This window comes from Oratosquilla oratoria, chromosome 26, assembly GCF_046742065.1.
Source record: "Oratosquilla oratoria isolate Oo_2021 chromosome 26, ASM4674206v1, whole genome shotgun sequence".
In the NCBI taxonomy this organism is placed as follows: domain Eukaryota; kingdom Metazoa; phylum Arthropoda; class Malacostraca; order Stomatopoda; family Squillidae; genus Oratosquilla; species Oratosquilla oratoria.
Window position 1 is genome coordinate 23666310 of NC_134802.1, and position 16246 is coordinate 23682555.

General features: G+C 45.3%; 1 protein-coding gene across 4 annotated transcripts in view; it reads left to right on the forward strand.

Moving 5' to 3' along the window:
• LOC143039420 (agrin-like) overlaps positions 1 to 16246 on the forward strand; it is a 375875-nt gene that overhangs the window by 26890 nt on the left and 332739 nt on the right. The window lies entirely within an intron of this gene.

Below are 16246 nucleotides of genomic sequence, written 5' to 3' on the forward strand. Positions count from 1 at the left end.
GTATTTTCTAGTTGTGAGAGGTGATAGAGTTTGTGGATTTGTTAGAGAAGGAGGGTTTACGATTAAAAAGCAAAGGACTTTATTAATCTATTCATCTATTTATTTTCATATAAAACGTCTCTGTTTTTTTCTTTTTATTTCATCCATTGTTATTTTACACATCTTTTCTCTCTCTCTCTCTCTCTCTCTCTCTCTCTCTCTCTCTCTATTTCTCTTTCTCTCTCTTCCACTCTCTCTTTCTCTCTTTGTAAGAGGCTCACAGATGAGGCTCGTAGATATACGTAGAAAAATGAGGTAGATAAAGAGGTAGGTGGCGAGAATTTCATTTTTATGAGTTGGGTGTTTGGTAAACAACAGTTCGTAGGAGTTGCACAAGCTCTATCTCTCTCTCTCTCTCTCTCCCACTCTCTCTCTCTCTCTCTCTCTCTCTCTCTCTCTCTCTCTCTCTCTCTCTCTCTCTCTCTCTCTCTCTCTCTCTATCTCTCTCTCTCTCTCTCTCTCTCTCTCTCTCTCTCTCTCCCACTCTCTCTCTCTCTCTCTCTCTCTCTCTCTCTCTCTCTCTCTCTCTCTCTCTCTCTCTCTCTCTCTCTCTCTCTCTCTCTCTCTCTCTCTCTCTCTCTCTCTCTCCCTCCCTCTGTCTCTCTCTCTCTCTGTCTCTCTCTCTCTCTCGCTCTCTCTTTTTGTGTGTGTATATATACATATATATATATTTTTATATATATATATATATATATATATATATATATATATATATATATATATATATATATATATATATATATATATATATATATATACTGTGTATGTGTGGGTGTGAGTGTGGGTGTGGGTGTGGGTGGGTGAGCGCGTGTGAGTGAAATTATTACCTTTTTACCCTCATTCTTGTCCTGTTTCTTTATCTAATTATCCCCTTATTGGGTTTAAATTTTATTATAAGTCTCAATCAGTCTTATAAGAGACTTTAGTGACATTCCCAAAGTCACACAGCAGTCTTTTATAATTGAAAAATAGTTTGCACTAATGATGATATCTAAATCTTTTCATTACCAACTCTATTGTACCCAAAGCTAGAAATGCTGGTTATAGAGGACGAAAAATAGATAATATTTATTCTGCATATTCAAAGCTCTTGTTATGATTTTTTCCTTTTGGTTGTTGATATAGAAACAGGCAGTGAGAGAGTTTTTTTTTTTTAATCTCTTTATTTCTTCTATTTCTTCTTCTGCACTTTCCCATTCTTATCTTCAGTTTCCATTTGTCCTTTGTTCTTTGTCCTTTTATTTTTTATTGTTTTCATTTTTATTTTTCAGACGAGACTTTGTGTACAAGCATTTTTTTTTCTCTTTTTTCAATTTTCTATTTTAACCAGTGTTTCTGTTTTTGTTTGTCTTGTTCATTTGTCTATGTTTGTGTGTTATAATGTTTAACTTCCACTTCTCGTTTTATTTTTTTATTCAATTGTTTTTGTACTTTTTATACTTTTCTTCAATCAAGAAGGAGGGAGGGACTTTTGGGGGAATATTTTTTTTTAATTTTTATTCTATTTTTTCTTTCTCTGTTTTCTCGAGATTCTTCTTCCTTCGGTTCATACTGTTTCTATTCTTTCGCGTCAATCTCCTCCTCCTCCTCCTCCTCCTCCTCCTCCTCCTCCTCCTCCTCCTCCTCCTCCTCCTCCTCCTCCTCCTCCTTCTTCTCCTCCTCCTCCTCTTTCCATTGTTTTACTTTGTTATTTTTTTTCCATCGTTACATACTCTCCGTAAGCGGATTACCTTTTTATTTTCTTGTCTCCATCTTCTAATTCTTTCTCTTATTCTCTTCCCTTTCCAGTTTATTTCTTCTTTTTATTCGTATTCTTCATCACCACCTCCTCCATCTCCTCCTCCTCCTCCTCCTCCTCCTTCTTCTCTTTCTCTCCCCTTTTATTTCCTTTGCTATCTTTCATACCCTCATCGTAAGTTCATATATTTTCTTTGTTTTCTTATACTACAGCTTCGGAATTCCGTTTTAATTTTCTTTGTGTCTGTTCTTCCTCGTCTTCTCCCTCCTCTTCCCCTTTCAATTCTCTCTCGTTCCTGTGTTCATACATACACTCTTGCCACGACTTCGATGTGAAATTAAGTGGGAGACAGCTCGTGGCACGCTTGGCACGATACCTTAGTGGCACAGTGCCTCTTTGAACTGACCGCCCCAGAAAACACCATCGCTGGTCGCCCTGACAAGGGGGACACTTTGGTGGAGATGGTGGAGGAGTGTTGTTGGGGTGTGTGGGGTGTATGTGTGATAATAATGGAGGGGAGAGGGTGAGGGTGAGGGTGATAGTGGAAGGTGGGAGGTGGAGGGTGATAGTGGAAGGTGGGAGGTGGAGGGTGATAGTGGAAGGTAGGGGGTAAGTATGGGGAGCGAGAATGAAGCGGTATTTATGGGAGTCAATGCAAGAGTGAGAGTGGGAGATAGTTTGGAGAGCAAGAGTGAGAGTGTAAGTTAATGTGTGTGTAGCCTGGTGACTGTTTGGTGGACGAAGTTGAAAGTGGTAGGGGAGTGAGGACGAGAGTGAAGACGTGAGAGAGTGAAAGTAAAGGGGGAGTTTGGGGACTGAAAGTGAGAGTAGAAGAGGGAATTTTGGGAGTGCAAATAATAATTGAAAGGAATAGGGAGTTGGGTAATTGGAACGAGAGGGCTGTATGAGTGAGTGGAAGGGAGGGGGAAGGGGAGGGGGAAGTGAGGGAGTGGGAGTAGGAATGGGAAATGGAGTAAGAGGGAGTTAGGATGGTAATTATACCAGAGCGGTCCCTCATTTTGCTGAATAAAATTTCCTGCCACGTTTAAAAAAAATCGAAAATTAAATAAGTTGGGAGGGGTAGTGAGGGAGGGGGAGGGGGAGGTTACTGCTACTTACTTGGGGGTGGGGAGGGGGATAGAAATTGACAAAAAATCATCGTAACATAGGAAGCTGTTCTTGTAGCTCAAGAGTGGCCAACCTTTTGCATACCATGCTTCAGCTTTTAAACATACGGTTTCAGGTACGTCATATATCTCCTGTGATCCCCCTTTACGGCTACTTCTTGTAGATATTATATAAAATATATATATGAAATTTTTACATGATAAAGATATTAAGTGAAAAAATTATCTGATAAAGCTAATCAATTTTTTTTACCTGGCTTAGTGAGACTTTTGAAGTTGTTTTGACTTCGCTAATTTTTTACTGGAGTTAAAGGAGTCACTGAGAACAGCAGTGTATTTCTTAAACTTGAATAAGTCTGTCGCAACCTCGTTTTGCTTTTAACCAGTTTCATGGATGAAAATATTTGTTCACATCTGTATTTTCTTAGTTCTGGGAAATTTTCAAATATAATTTTCAAAGATGAATTTGGCTTTAAATCAATAAGGTCCATTTGAATATTACTTGGTATCTTTATTATTTTTTGTTCACTAAATGAAAATGGGTTTATAAAGGCGAATATGCAGTCTTCTTCTTTGGGAAAATCATGAAAACGACTTTCGAATGACATACAGTAATTTGATTTTTTTCTGTATATTTTGCCAAATTACCATTATCAACAGTACAGTCACTGTTCTTAGTATGGAAATTGGGCCAAATCCTCATTATTCAAATGGGAGACGAACAATTTGAATTTCATCTTGAATGTATTGATGTCATTTACTAAGCTCGGAAATAATTTGCTCTTCCCCTGCAGTTTGAAATTTAGATCAATGAGATGGCTTGTAACATCAACTAAAAATGCCAAATCAAATAGCCTGTTGTTGTCACATAACAGGGTTTTTTCTCAGGTAGCTCATTTTTCTCTTAATTTTTTTTTTCTTCTAGTTTTCAAAATCTATTTAGTACCTGCCCTCTAGATTCCAAGTCTAACATTTCACAATATTCTCTGAATTCTCGTCTGTTTAATGCTCTTGCTTTAATTTTATTCACACATTTCATAACTGGTAACATAATATGCTGTGAATTTAATTTTTTTCTACACAATGATTCTTGGTGTATAATGTAGTGATATTTAAGGAGAGGACGATTTAAAAAGTTTTTAAGCAAAGAGATAGTCCAAGCAACTCTAGTGATCATTGACGAGGGTCCGTCAATACACACACTGATGAATTTACTAGACTCTGCAAAATTTTCTGGCATGATTTTACTTTGTAAAATATGTCTTATCCTCTTGATTTTTCGTAAAGCGACTCGAGACTGAGAAGTTCTTCAAAGGCACTGAAATTATCATAAATTCCTCGTATAATTATGCTTAATTGCGTTACATCACATGTCAGTTAATTCGTCCAACGCTAATGAAAATAAAGTGCAAGAATGCACAAGGTCTTTCAGTTCCAGAGAGACATTAATAAAAAGTTCCTCGATACGTCTCGTAACAGTCTGTTTTGATAGACCAATTTCATCTGCTTTCCTTTCAATGCTTTTTTCACCAAGACGTCTTGCAAATATCCGGAGGCAAGGCTTAACAATGTCTTCTTCATCAGATTTTTTTTTTTTTTTAGCGCCAAAGGAATTTCATGGGAGGCTTTTGTTATCGCCAACCTTTCATAACATCTTTTTTACAGATTTAGTAAATACGTTTTGTCTTCTGATTTCTTCCTTTTTCTTAGTAACATATTTTTTCCGAAACTCAGACCCAAGCACGAGCCTCATTTTTCCTTCAATTTCAGTCTGATGCTGTGATTTATAGTGTTTCTTAAAATCATGTCTTCAATTCTGTAAAGGAATGTGTTTACACACAATACACAACATTTTTTCTGACGGACCCGCTATAAATAGCAACTTATTTTCCTACTGCTCATTGAATTCATGCTTACCCTCACTTTCTGTCTTTCTTTTGCTCATTTTCTTTTGCAGTGTATGACTCTGCAATGGGTAACTGAAATATAAAAACAAGGATTAATTTTTCGAAAAGTACAAAACTGCAAATGTTCGGAAACAAAAAACAGAGCACAACTTCGCACAGACCGGACCGAGCCTCACTTATAAACCGACAGAAACGTGTGATACGTTTATTGAATAGTTACGCTTGTTACAGGACGATTGGAGCACTAAATTTCGTCTTTCCTAGTTTGATTAATGAACAACACTTTAAACTGAAAGCAGATGAATGTGAAGGAAGACGACATTTGCTAAAAAGAATGTGCACGAAATAAGAAAATCACTAAGAATAATGAGTAGGGCCCGCTTACTTTCTTATTATCACAAGGATGCAATGCGCCACTTCTAATCATGCAATGCACCACGGTTGGCGCATGCGCCGTAGGTTGACCACCCTTGAATTGTAGCTGCTTATCAGCTCGGAATGTTTAACTGAACAGGTGCTTGTGGGCAGTACGGTGTTGAACAGCTGTATATGGACAGGTGTTCACAAATATATCAGTCACGTGACTAAACAAATGTTCACGGTCAGTATCAGCCATGTGAACAAGACAGGTGTTGGTGTGAACGTTGAATAAACATATGTCTATTGGTATTAGAATGAAATACTGACACTATCGATTCTAAGGAGAGCTCCCTATCGGGTGAATAAGAATACCTGAAGAAATTAGGAATAAAATGATAAATCAAGAAATATGCATAGAAATGATTCAGATAGGCGAAGGGTGGGCGGGTTTTGCAGCCGAATAAAATCACTTGGGGTCAGTCAGAATAAATGTCATAAACTCCGAGGGAAACTTAGCCCATCCCCTTTGGTGGGGGATTTATTTGAACTGAATAAAATCACGGACCGACAGCAAAGAGCTTAGAAAGGCAGCTTTCAATTCACCACCTATATCATTAAAACGTTTGCAATGGCCACAATTTCTAGAAAAAAAAGTTTAATCTAGAGTGACACCTTGATGCAATACATCATTTGACAGAAAGAGGGAGGGAAGGGTGGAGGTGGTGAAGAGTGAAACGAGGAACAAATAACCAAATAACCAAATAAATGAATAAATAGATAAGTAAATAATAGATAAATACATAAACAAACGAAAGAGATCAAATGAAACATTTGCGAAGTGGAAAAATGCGCGACGGCCACTAAAAGCGACATCAAATCCGTGAGTGTAAATATTAGTGGATATTGACTTGGAAACTCGTCCTCAGTGTGGCCACAGTGAATGCCTGCACCACAGGCAATATCAGTTGGGGGGAGGGGGAGGATACTGCTACGTGAAAGAGAGGAAAAGGGGGTGGGAGAGGGAGAGAGAGAGAGAGGAGGAGGAGGAGGAGAGAGAGGGGGGAGAGGGGTCAGGTGGGGATTTCCTGTCACGAGAGAGGAAAAGAGAATGAGATCAGGGAGAGGAAGGATAGGGAGAAGGAGAGGAAGAAGGTGATAAAGAGGATGAGGGAGAGGGGAAGGGGAAAGAGGAGGAGGAAAGAGGGGGGAAGAAGAGGGATGGGTTGGGTGGCTCCCGTGATTGGAAAGAGAAGAGGAAGGAGAGATGGGAGACAGAGGAAAATATGAAAGTCAGAGTGAGAGATAGAGATACGGAAAACGAGGGGGAATGAATATTCATAAAAAAATAATTGGGAATGTTTTGAATAGAATTAATAATCACATTCCTAGGTCGTGTGTGTTTGTGTCTGTGTGTGACTCACAACCATGGTTTTGGATCACGTGTTGGATTTTGGTTGACTGCAATTACCCTCTCGGATGAGAGTTCAGAGCTCATATATGGTCCGAAGTATGGGTAATGCTGTGACCTTACACGTACATACACATACACGCACATACACACACACACACACACACACACACACACACACACACACACACACACACACACACACACACACACACACACACACACACACACACACACACACACACACACACACACACACACACACACACACACACACATACAACTCCTTTTTTCGATCTTTCTTTTCGTTCCAGTAATTCCCTTCTGTCCACTTTCGCTAAACCTCTATCCAGTTTGTATATCATTGTCATGTCACCTCTTCGTTCTTTCAAGTTGGGTTGTCTCAGTTTCTTCAATCTTTTATATTCTCTCGCCGCTGCTTATTCTAGTCTTTGCCTTGTGTGTGTGTGTGTGTGTGTGTGTGTGTGTGTGTGTGTGTGTGTGTGTGTGTGTGTGTGTGTGTGTGTGTGTGTGTGTGTGTGTGTGTGTGTGTGTGTGTGTGTGTGTGTGTGTGTGTGTGTGTGTGTGTGTGTGTGTGTGTGTGTGTGTGTGTGTGTGTGTGTGTGTGACTAAGTGTTGACCTTTTGTGAGATAAACTTTCTCCCCGAGCTTCCATCGCAGCTGCCAACAACCTTACTAACAACAACGACAAAAACATCGGCAATGACAACAACGACGACGCCAACAACGAGGACCGAATTCCTGGGGTCGGAAAAAGCCATCTTGTTGTTGTTGTTGTTGTTGTCCTTTCCAACCGATGCATTTCAACGGCCAAATACCTGCAGGATAATTTCGCCCTGACCTCGGAGGCTTACTGATCTCTCTCTCCCTCTCTCTCTCTCTCTCTCTCTCTCTCTCTCTCTCTCTCTCTCTCTCTCTCTCTCCTCTCCTCTCTCTCTGTCGCTCTCTCTCTCTCTCTCTCTCTCTCTCTCTCTCTCTCTCTCTCTCTCTCTCTCTCTCTCTCTCTCTCTCTCTCTCTCTCTCTCTCTCTCTCTCTCTCTCTCTCTCTCTCTCTCTCTCTCTCTCCTCTCTTTATCTCTCTATCTATCTATCTATCTATCTATTTCGCCCTCTACTTTGTCCTCTCATTCTCGCGAACTCCCTCATTTTCCCATCTCGCTTCCTCTATCTCTCTCTGTCCACCTACTCCTCCTCCACCTATTCCTCCTTTTCCTCCTCCTCCTCCTCTTCCTCCTCTTCCTCCTCCTCTTCCTCCTCCTACTCCTACTCCTCCTCCTCCCCGCCCCTCCTCATCTTACTCTTTCTCCCCCCTCTCGCTCTCACAACCACTACCACAGGTAGTTCAATCTATTGTCCTATACTGACATGGCCTCTTTCGGCAGAGGCGGTCCCTTTCCCTCCTCTTCCGTCATCTCCACCTTTTCATCCTCCTGTTCTTCCTTCTCTTCCTCCTGTTCTTCCTCCTGCTCTTTCTCCTGCTCTTCCTCTTGCTCCTCCTCCACCTCCTCCTCCTACTTCTACTAATTTCACTTTTACTCCTCCTGCTATTCCTCCTTCTTCTATTCCTAATTCTTCAAGTCCTCCTTCTTTTGCTCCTCCTACTCTTTTTCTTCCATTTCCTGCCCCTACTCCTTCATTTCCTTCTTTTTCTCCTCCACCCTTCATGCAACTTCTCCTCCTCTTCCTCCTCCTCCTCCTCCTCCTCCTCCTCCTCCTCCAATTCCTTCTCCTCCAATTATTTCTCCTCCTCCTCCTCCTCTTCCTCGTCCTCCTCCATCCTCCTCTTCTCCCCATACTTCTCCTTCTCCTCCTCCACCCTTCATACATATCCTCCTCCTCCTCCTCCTCCTCCTCCTCCAATTCCTTCTCCTCCAATTATTTCTCCTCCTCCTCCTCCTCCCCCTTCTCCTCCTCTTCCCCGTACTCCAGTTCCATATGTAGTGCAGTTTTCATTTGTATTGCCAGTGTCCTGCTTATGTAATAGGCACTCCTCCTCCCCACCTCCTCCTCCTTCACCACCACCTCTTTCTCCTCCTCCTCCTTCTCCACATCTTCCTCCTTCAACTTCCTCTTTCTGCTCCCCTACTTCAGCTTCCTCCTCCTCCTACTCCTCCTCCAATTTCCTTTTCCTCCTTCAACTTCTTCCTCCTCCCTCCCCTTCCTCCTCCTTCTCCTCCTCCTCCAACATCCCCCTCCTCCTCCAATTTCCTCCTTCTCTTCCACCTTCCCCTCTCCTCCTCCATATCCTCCTCCTCCTTCAACTTCCTCTTTCTCCTTCCTTCCTTCAATTTCTCCTCCTCCTCCTTCAACTTCCTCTTTCTCCTTCCCTCCTTTAACTTCCTCCTCCTCCTCCTCCTAATTATTCCTCTATGTTCTGCTCCTTTTTTCTTTTCTTAATTCTAACTTCTCCTACTCATCCTGCTGCATCCTGCTTCCTGTTCTTCCTCCCTTCTTCCCCTCCTCCTTCCTTTCCTCTGCCTCTTTTCCTCTTACTGCTCCCCCTTCTCCTACTTCTTCTCTTATTCCTCTTTTTCCTTCTCCTCTTCCTCTTACTACTTCTCTTCCTTCTCCATTCTCTTTCTCTTCCTTCCTTCGTCTCACGTTCTTCCCTTGCCCTCATTATACTTCCAGTTCATCCCCCCTATAATTCTCTTCCCTTCCTCCCCTCCCCTCCCCTCCCCTCCCCTTCCTCCCCTTTTTTCCCCAACTCCCTACTACCCCTTCCCTCCCCCTTCTTCCCTCCCCTATCTTTCCCTCCCTATAGCCCCTCGTTCACTCCTTCCCTCCCCTCCCTACACCCCTTCTCCCCCCTCGCTACACCCCTTCCCCTCCCCTCCTCCTCCTCCTCCTCCTTACAACACCTCCTCCCCCCCTCCCCGCCCTTCCTCCTCGTTCTCGGACAGAGCCGTTCCTCACGTTAGTCGAAGTCAGCAGCCCTGCGACGTCTCTTCACTCGCGGCGGCGGAGGCCTCTTGCTGTCTCCTTACCTACCTCGGGTCTCTTACAACTCCTCCGTTCCAGGGTTGCCTCTGCCTCTCTCTCTACCTCTCCCTATACCTCTCCGCCTCGCATCTCATTAAAAAAAAAAAAAAAAAAAAAAACTCTCTCTCTCTCTCTCTCTCTCTCTCTCTCTCTCTCTCTCTCTCTCTCTCTCTCTCTCTCTCTCTCTCTCTCTCTCTCTCTCTCTCTCTCTCTCTCTCTCTCTCTCTCTCTCTCTCTCTCGCATCTCATAAAAAATCCTCCCCCTCCCCCCTCCCCCCTCCCCTCGAACCACGCCTGCTCTACTCAGCAGCAAGCTAGGCTGCCGGCCAACCGGCCGCTTGGCCGGTTAGCTTGCTCGACTGCCGGCTAGATAACTGGCCGGTGTCTCCTACTTCACCTCCTCCTCCTCCTCCTGCTCTTCCTACTCCACTTCCTCCTCCATTTCCTCCTCTTTCTCCTCTTTCTCCTCCACCTCATCCTTCTCCTCCTGTTCTTCCTCGTCCTTCTACTCTTCCTCCTCTTCCTCCTCCTGCTCTTCCTCTTCCTCATGTCTTCCTCCTCCTTCTCCTCCTCCTCCTCCTCCTCCTCCTCCTCCTCCTCCTCCTCGTCCTCCTTCTCCGTGATCTACTGATCCTCCATCTCTTCATTCTCATTTACCTCTTCTTACTTCTTACTCTTATTTTTTATCTTCCTCTTTCTCTCCTTCCTCTTCATCTTCTTAAATTTATTCTCCCTCTTCCTCCATTTCCTCTTCTTCTCCCTCGTAATGTTTTTTCTCCTCTTGCTTCTCTTGTTCCTAGTCCTCTTTACTCCTCTTTATCTTACTCTTCATCTTCCTTTTCTTCTTCCTCTTCTTCATCCTCTTCTTCTTCTTCATCTTCTTGCCCTTAATACTTTTCATTCTGATCCTATTCTTTATGTTATTCCTCTCGTTCTATCATTTCTCCTCTCTTCGTCCTCCTCTCTTCGTCCTTCTCTCTTTGTCCTCTCCTGGTCGTCCTCTCTTCGTTCCTTCGTCCTCCCCCTCTGCATTCTTCTTTTCCTCGTCACTTACTTCACTTCCTCCTCTTCCTCCTCCTCCTCCTCCTCCTCCTCCTCTCTTTCTGGTCTTTCCCCTTCTCCCCTTTCCCCTCCCCCCTCACTGCAACGACCATAGAGAGGGGGGTGGGTGGGGGGAGGGAGGGAAGGGAAGGGGAGGGAGGGGGTGGAGGTGGGGAAGCCTTGTTTGACCTTAAAGTCTTCGCCTTTTTCTCTTATCTCGTACCCGCAAGCCTTGCTCACCTTTCTCGCTCCTCCTCCTTCCTCCTACCCCTCCTACCCCTCCTTCCCTTCCCTCCTTTCCCCCTTTCCCTCTTTCCCTCCTGTCCCTCTTTCCTTCCCCTCGTCCCCCTTCCTTTCTTCTCTCCCTCTTTCCTTCCTTCCTTCCTTCCTTCCTTCCTATCGTCCTTTCTTCCAATTCCTCCTCTCCATTGTTTTCTCACTGCCGCCTTATTTCCTCTCCTCCTTCTCTCCATCCTTCCCTCGCTCCTTTCCTTCTTTTTTTCGGTATATCTCTCCTTAAATCCTTCCCTCCTTACAACCTTTCCTCTTTCTCTCCTTCCTTATCGCCTTCCTTTCTTTTCTTCCCCTTCCTTCTTTCTTCCTTCATTTCTTCCCTCTTTCTTTTCATACCTCCTTCCCACCCTCCTTCCTTTCTTCCTTCCTTCCCTCTCTCCTCCTTTCTTTCCTTACTTCTTTCTTCCCTTCTTCCTTCCTTCTTTTTTCTTCCTTCCTTCCCTTCTTCCTTCCTTCCTTCCCTTCTTCCTTCCTTCCTTCCTTCCTTCCTTCCTTCCTTCCTTCCTTCCTCACTTCCTTCCTTCCTTCCTTCCTTCCTTCCTTCCTTCCTTCCTTCCTTCCTTCCTTCCTTCCCTCTATTCATTTCTTCTTTTTTTCTTCCTCCCTCCAATCATTTCTCCTTTCTCTCCTTCCTTCCTTCATTCTATTCCTTGTTCTTTCCCTCCTTTCCTCTATCCCTACTCCCCTCCCTCTCATTTTCCTTCCATCCTTCCCCTTCCCACCCTCTCTCCTTCTCTTCTTACTTCCCCATCTCCCCTTTCCTCCCCCACCTCTCACTTTCCCGTCCACATCACTTCCCTTCCCTCCCTCTCCCCCCTTCCCTCCCTACCCTCCACCCCTTCCTACCCTCCTCCCCTTCCTGCCCTCCTCCCCTCCCTGCCCTCCTCCCCTCCCTGCCCTCCTCCCCTCCCTGTCCTCATCCCCTCCATTCCACCCTTCCCCTTCCCTTCCCCTCCCTTCCCTCCTCCCCTCCTTCCTCCTGTCCTCCTCCCCTCCCTGCCCTCCTTCCCTCCCTGCCCTCCTCCCCTCTATTCCCCCTTCCCCTTCCCCCTCCCTCCTCCCCTCCCTTCCCCCCTTCCTCCTGTCCTCCTCCCCTACCTGCCCTCCTCCCTTCCCCTCCCTGTCCTCCTCCCCTCCATTCCCCCCTTCCCCTTCCCCCTCCCCTCCCCATCTCTTGTCCGCTTTCTGCTCTCTTTGCCTTTAGCCCGCTGAGCCTTCTGTCTCCTTTACTCTCTCCCCTTTTTCGTTTCCCCCCTCCCCTCTCCCCACTTTTTCTCCCCTCGACTAGATCAGTTCAGCCATTTTTTTTTATCCCCCCTTCCCCCTATTGGTACCCCGCGGTCCTTACTTTCTTATTTCCTTCCGTCCTTCCTTCCGTCCTTCCTTTCTTTCTTTTTTCCATCTTTATTTTTCTTTCTTTCTTCCTTCCCTCCTTCTTTCTTTTTTTCCTTCTTTATTTACTTTCTTATTTCCTTCCGTCCTTCCTTTCTTCCTTCTTTCTTTCTTTTTTCCATCTTTATTTTTCTTTCTTCCTTCCTTCTTTCTTTCCTTCTTTATTTCTTTTTTCCTTCGTCCCCTTCTTCCTTCTCTTTATCCTTCCTTTCCAGCATTCTTTCCTTCTACTCTTCCTTTCTTCCTTGCTTTCTAATTTATTTCTTTTCTTTCTTCTTTCGTATTTCTTTATTCATCTCTTCATTCTTTCTTCATTTATTTCTTAACTTCTTTCTCTCCTTCCTTCGTTTTTTTCTTCCTTCTCGCTATCCTTCCTTCCCTGCATTCTTTCCTTCTTACCTTTCTTTTCTCTTTTTTCCTTCCTTATTTATTCCTTTATTTTCTTTCTTTTTTCCTTCATTCCATCACTCCTTCTCTCCATACTTCCTTTCTCCCTTCTTTCCTTATTTTCTCTCTTCCTTCTTTGCTTACTTTTATTTCTTACTTCCTATCACACTTTCTTTCATTATACTTATCTTCCTTCCTTCCTTCTTTCCTTCCATCCTTCATTCTTTCTCTCCATCCTTTTCTTCCTTTCTTTTCTTCCTTCCTTCCTTCCTTACTTCCTTCCTTTCATTCCTACCTTCTTTCCTTCCTTCCTTCCTTCCTTTCTTTCCTTTCTTCCTTCCTTCTTTCCTTCCTTCCTTCCCTCCTTTCTTCCTTCTTTCCTTCCTTCCTTCCTTCCTTCCTTCCTTCCTTCTTTCTTTCATTCCTTCCTTCCTTCCTTCCTTCCTTCCTTCCTATCACACTTTCTTTCAATATACCTATCGTCCTTTCTTCCTTCTCTCCATCATTTTCTTCCTTTTCTTCCTTCTTTCCTCCCATACTTCCTCCTCTCCATCCTTTTCTTCCTTCCTTCCTTCTCACATTCCTGCCTTCCCTCCTTTGCTCCTTCGTTTTGTTTTCCTTTCTGTCCCTCACATTTCCTTTCATATATCTCTTTATTCTTTCTCTCTTTCTCTCTTTTATTCATTTCCTACCTTCCACTTCCTCTCCTACCACACAAGTAAACTTCTCCACCCCTTCCTCCTCCTCCTCTTCCTCCGCCTCTTCCTCCTCCTTTGTTCCTTATCCCTTTTCCTCCTCCTCCTCCTCCTTCTCCTCCTCCTCCTCCTCCTCCTTCTCCTCCTCCTCCTCCTCCTCCTCCTCCTCCTTTTCCCTACTCCGTCCTCCCTCTTTCCTTCTCCCTCTTTTCTTCTCCCTCACCCCTCCCTCCACGTCCCTCCCCACTCCCTCCCCCCTCGTTCCTCCCCCCTCGTCCCTACCCCCTTGTCTCTCCTCTCTCGTCCCTCGTCACTCGCCCCTCCTCCTCCCTCCTCTCTCCTTCTCCTCCTCCCTCGCCCCACCTCCTTTCTCCTCTCTCCTTCTCCTCACTCATCCCTCCTCCTTCCTCGTTCCTCTTTCTCCTCCCTCGTCCCTCCTCCTCCCTCGTCCCTCTTCCTCCTTCGTCTCTCCTTCTCCTCACTCGTCCCCCCTCCTCCCTCGTCCCTCTTCCTTCCTCGTCACTCTTCCTCCCTCGTCTCTCCATCTCCTCACTCGTCCCTCCTCCTCCTTCCTCGTCCCTCCTCCTCCTTCCTCGTCCCTCCTCCTCCCTCGTCTTGCTCTTGTTCCTCTTCTTCTCTCTCGTGCAGCAGCCCTACCTATCCCCTCTTTACCTTTCCCCTGACTTTTGCTCTCTCATCCATCATCATTTTTATTTATTTCTTTGTTCTTCCCATACCTTCCTCCTCCCATTTCTCCTCCTCCATTTCTTCGGCTTCCACTTCTTCCTTTGTATTTCTCCTGCGCCTCCTGTCCTCCTCATATTCTTCCTTTTCCTCCTTCTCTACCTCTACCTCCTGCTTTTTTATTCCTCATCCTAATCTTCCTCCTCCTCATACTCTTCTTCCTGTCCTTGCTCCTGCTCCGCCTCCTCCTCCTCCTCCTCCTCCTCCTCCTCCTCCTCCTCCTCCTCCTCCTCCTCCTCCTCCTTCTCCTCCTCATACTCTTCTTTCTGTCCTTGCTCCAGCTCCGCCGCCTCCTCCTCCTCCTCCTCCTCCTCCTCCTCCTCCTCCTCCTCCTACTCCTTCTCTTCTTCCTCCTCTTCTTCCTCCTCATCCTGTTGCTCCTCTCCTTCCTCCTCCTCTTCCTGAAGCTCCTCCTCTTCCTCATGCTCCTCCTCTTCCTCCTTCTCGTCCTCTTCCATCTCTTGCTCCTCCTCCTCCTCCTCCTCTTCCTCCTCCTCATCCTGTTGCTCCTCTCCTTCCTCCTCCTCTTCCTGTAGCTCCTCTTCTTCTTCATACTTCTCTTCCTCTTTCTCGTCCTCTTCCATCTCTTGCTGCTCCTCCTCCTCCTCCTCTTCCTCCTCCTCATCCTGTTGCTCCTCTCCTTCCTCCTCCTCTTCCTGTAGCTCCTCTTCTTCCTCATACTTCTCTTCCTCTTTCTCGTCCTCTTCCATCTCTTGCTGCTCCTCCTCCTCCTCCTCCTCTTCCTCCTCCTCATCCTGTTGCTCCTCTCCTTCCTCCTCCTCTTCCTGAACCTCCTCTTCTTCCTCATGCTCCTCCTCTTCCTCTTTCTCGTCCTTTTCCACCTCTTCCTACTCCTCTTCCTCCTCCTCCTCTTCCTCCTCTTCCTGTTGTTCCTCTTCTTCCTCCTCTTCTTCCCCATGCTCCTCCTCTTCCTCCTCCTCCTCCTCGTCCTCTTCCATCTCTTGCTCCTCCTCCTCCTTCATCTTTCCCCGCTACACCTCCTGCTGCTCCTCTTTTTCTTCCTTCTACTCCTCCTCCTCCTTCTCCTCCTCCTCATTTTCCTCCACATCTTCCTCCTCGTCCCTCCGCAATATATCGTTACCCTACATTTCTCCAGATCTCACCTCCACCATCTCTCATCATATATCTTTTTTTATTAATTTTTTCTTATCTGACCTTCCAAATCACCTTATATTCCTCTTTCCCCTCTTCCTCCTCCTTTTTTCCCTCTTCATCCTGCTGTTTCTCCCCCTCCTTCTAATCCTACTCTACTCCTACCCCTACTCCTACTTCTACTCATGCTCTTGCGCCTGATCCTACTTTTGCTCTCCATACACTTCTCCCTCACCTCCTTCCTTTCCTCCTCTTCCTCCTCTTCCTCCTCCTCCTCCTCTTCCTCCTCCTCCTCCTTCTCTTCCTTTTCATCTCACTTTTGATCCTTCTATCCTTACTTATACCCCCTTTCGTCCTCTTCCTCCTCCTCTTCTCCCTACTACTACTACTACTGTTTGTCTTCGTCCTGCTCCTCATTTTCCTCTTCTTCTTCCTCGTCCTTCTCCTCCTTCTCCATCTCCTCCTCCTCCTCCTCATCCTTATCCTCGTCTTCGTCCTCCTTCTCCTCGTCCTCCTTTTACTCCTCCTTCTCCTCGTCTTCCCCGTTCTCTTCCTTCTTCCCCACCATCTTTCCCTCCTCCTCCGCGTCTTCCTCCTCCCTCCACACCCCTTTGATCAATGGCAAATGGGGAAAGACAGTCGATCATGCATATTCATGCCGCGTTTGTTTTACAGCTGTTTGCAAGGCTGGGTGGGGGCGTTGGGGGGGGGGGCATGATGGAGGGGGGGGCGGGACCTTAATGGCATTCTGTCGAAGGCGTTGGTGGCTTCCCCCTTCAGTAGGGTGACGGCCAAGACTATTATGAATATCTATTCTTCTGTCCAATAAAAATCCTTCGACAACCTATCTTTCCCCCTTTGTTAATTTTTTTTCTTCTTTCCTCTCTCTTTTTCTTCTTCTTTTCTTCTCCTTATTCTTTTTCTTCCTCTTCTTCTTCTTCTTCTTCTTCATCTTATTCGATGAAGAAAGCCTAATCGTGGATTTTTATGTAATCGTA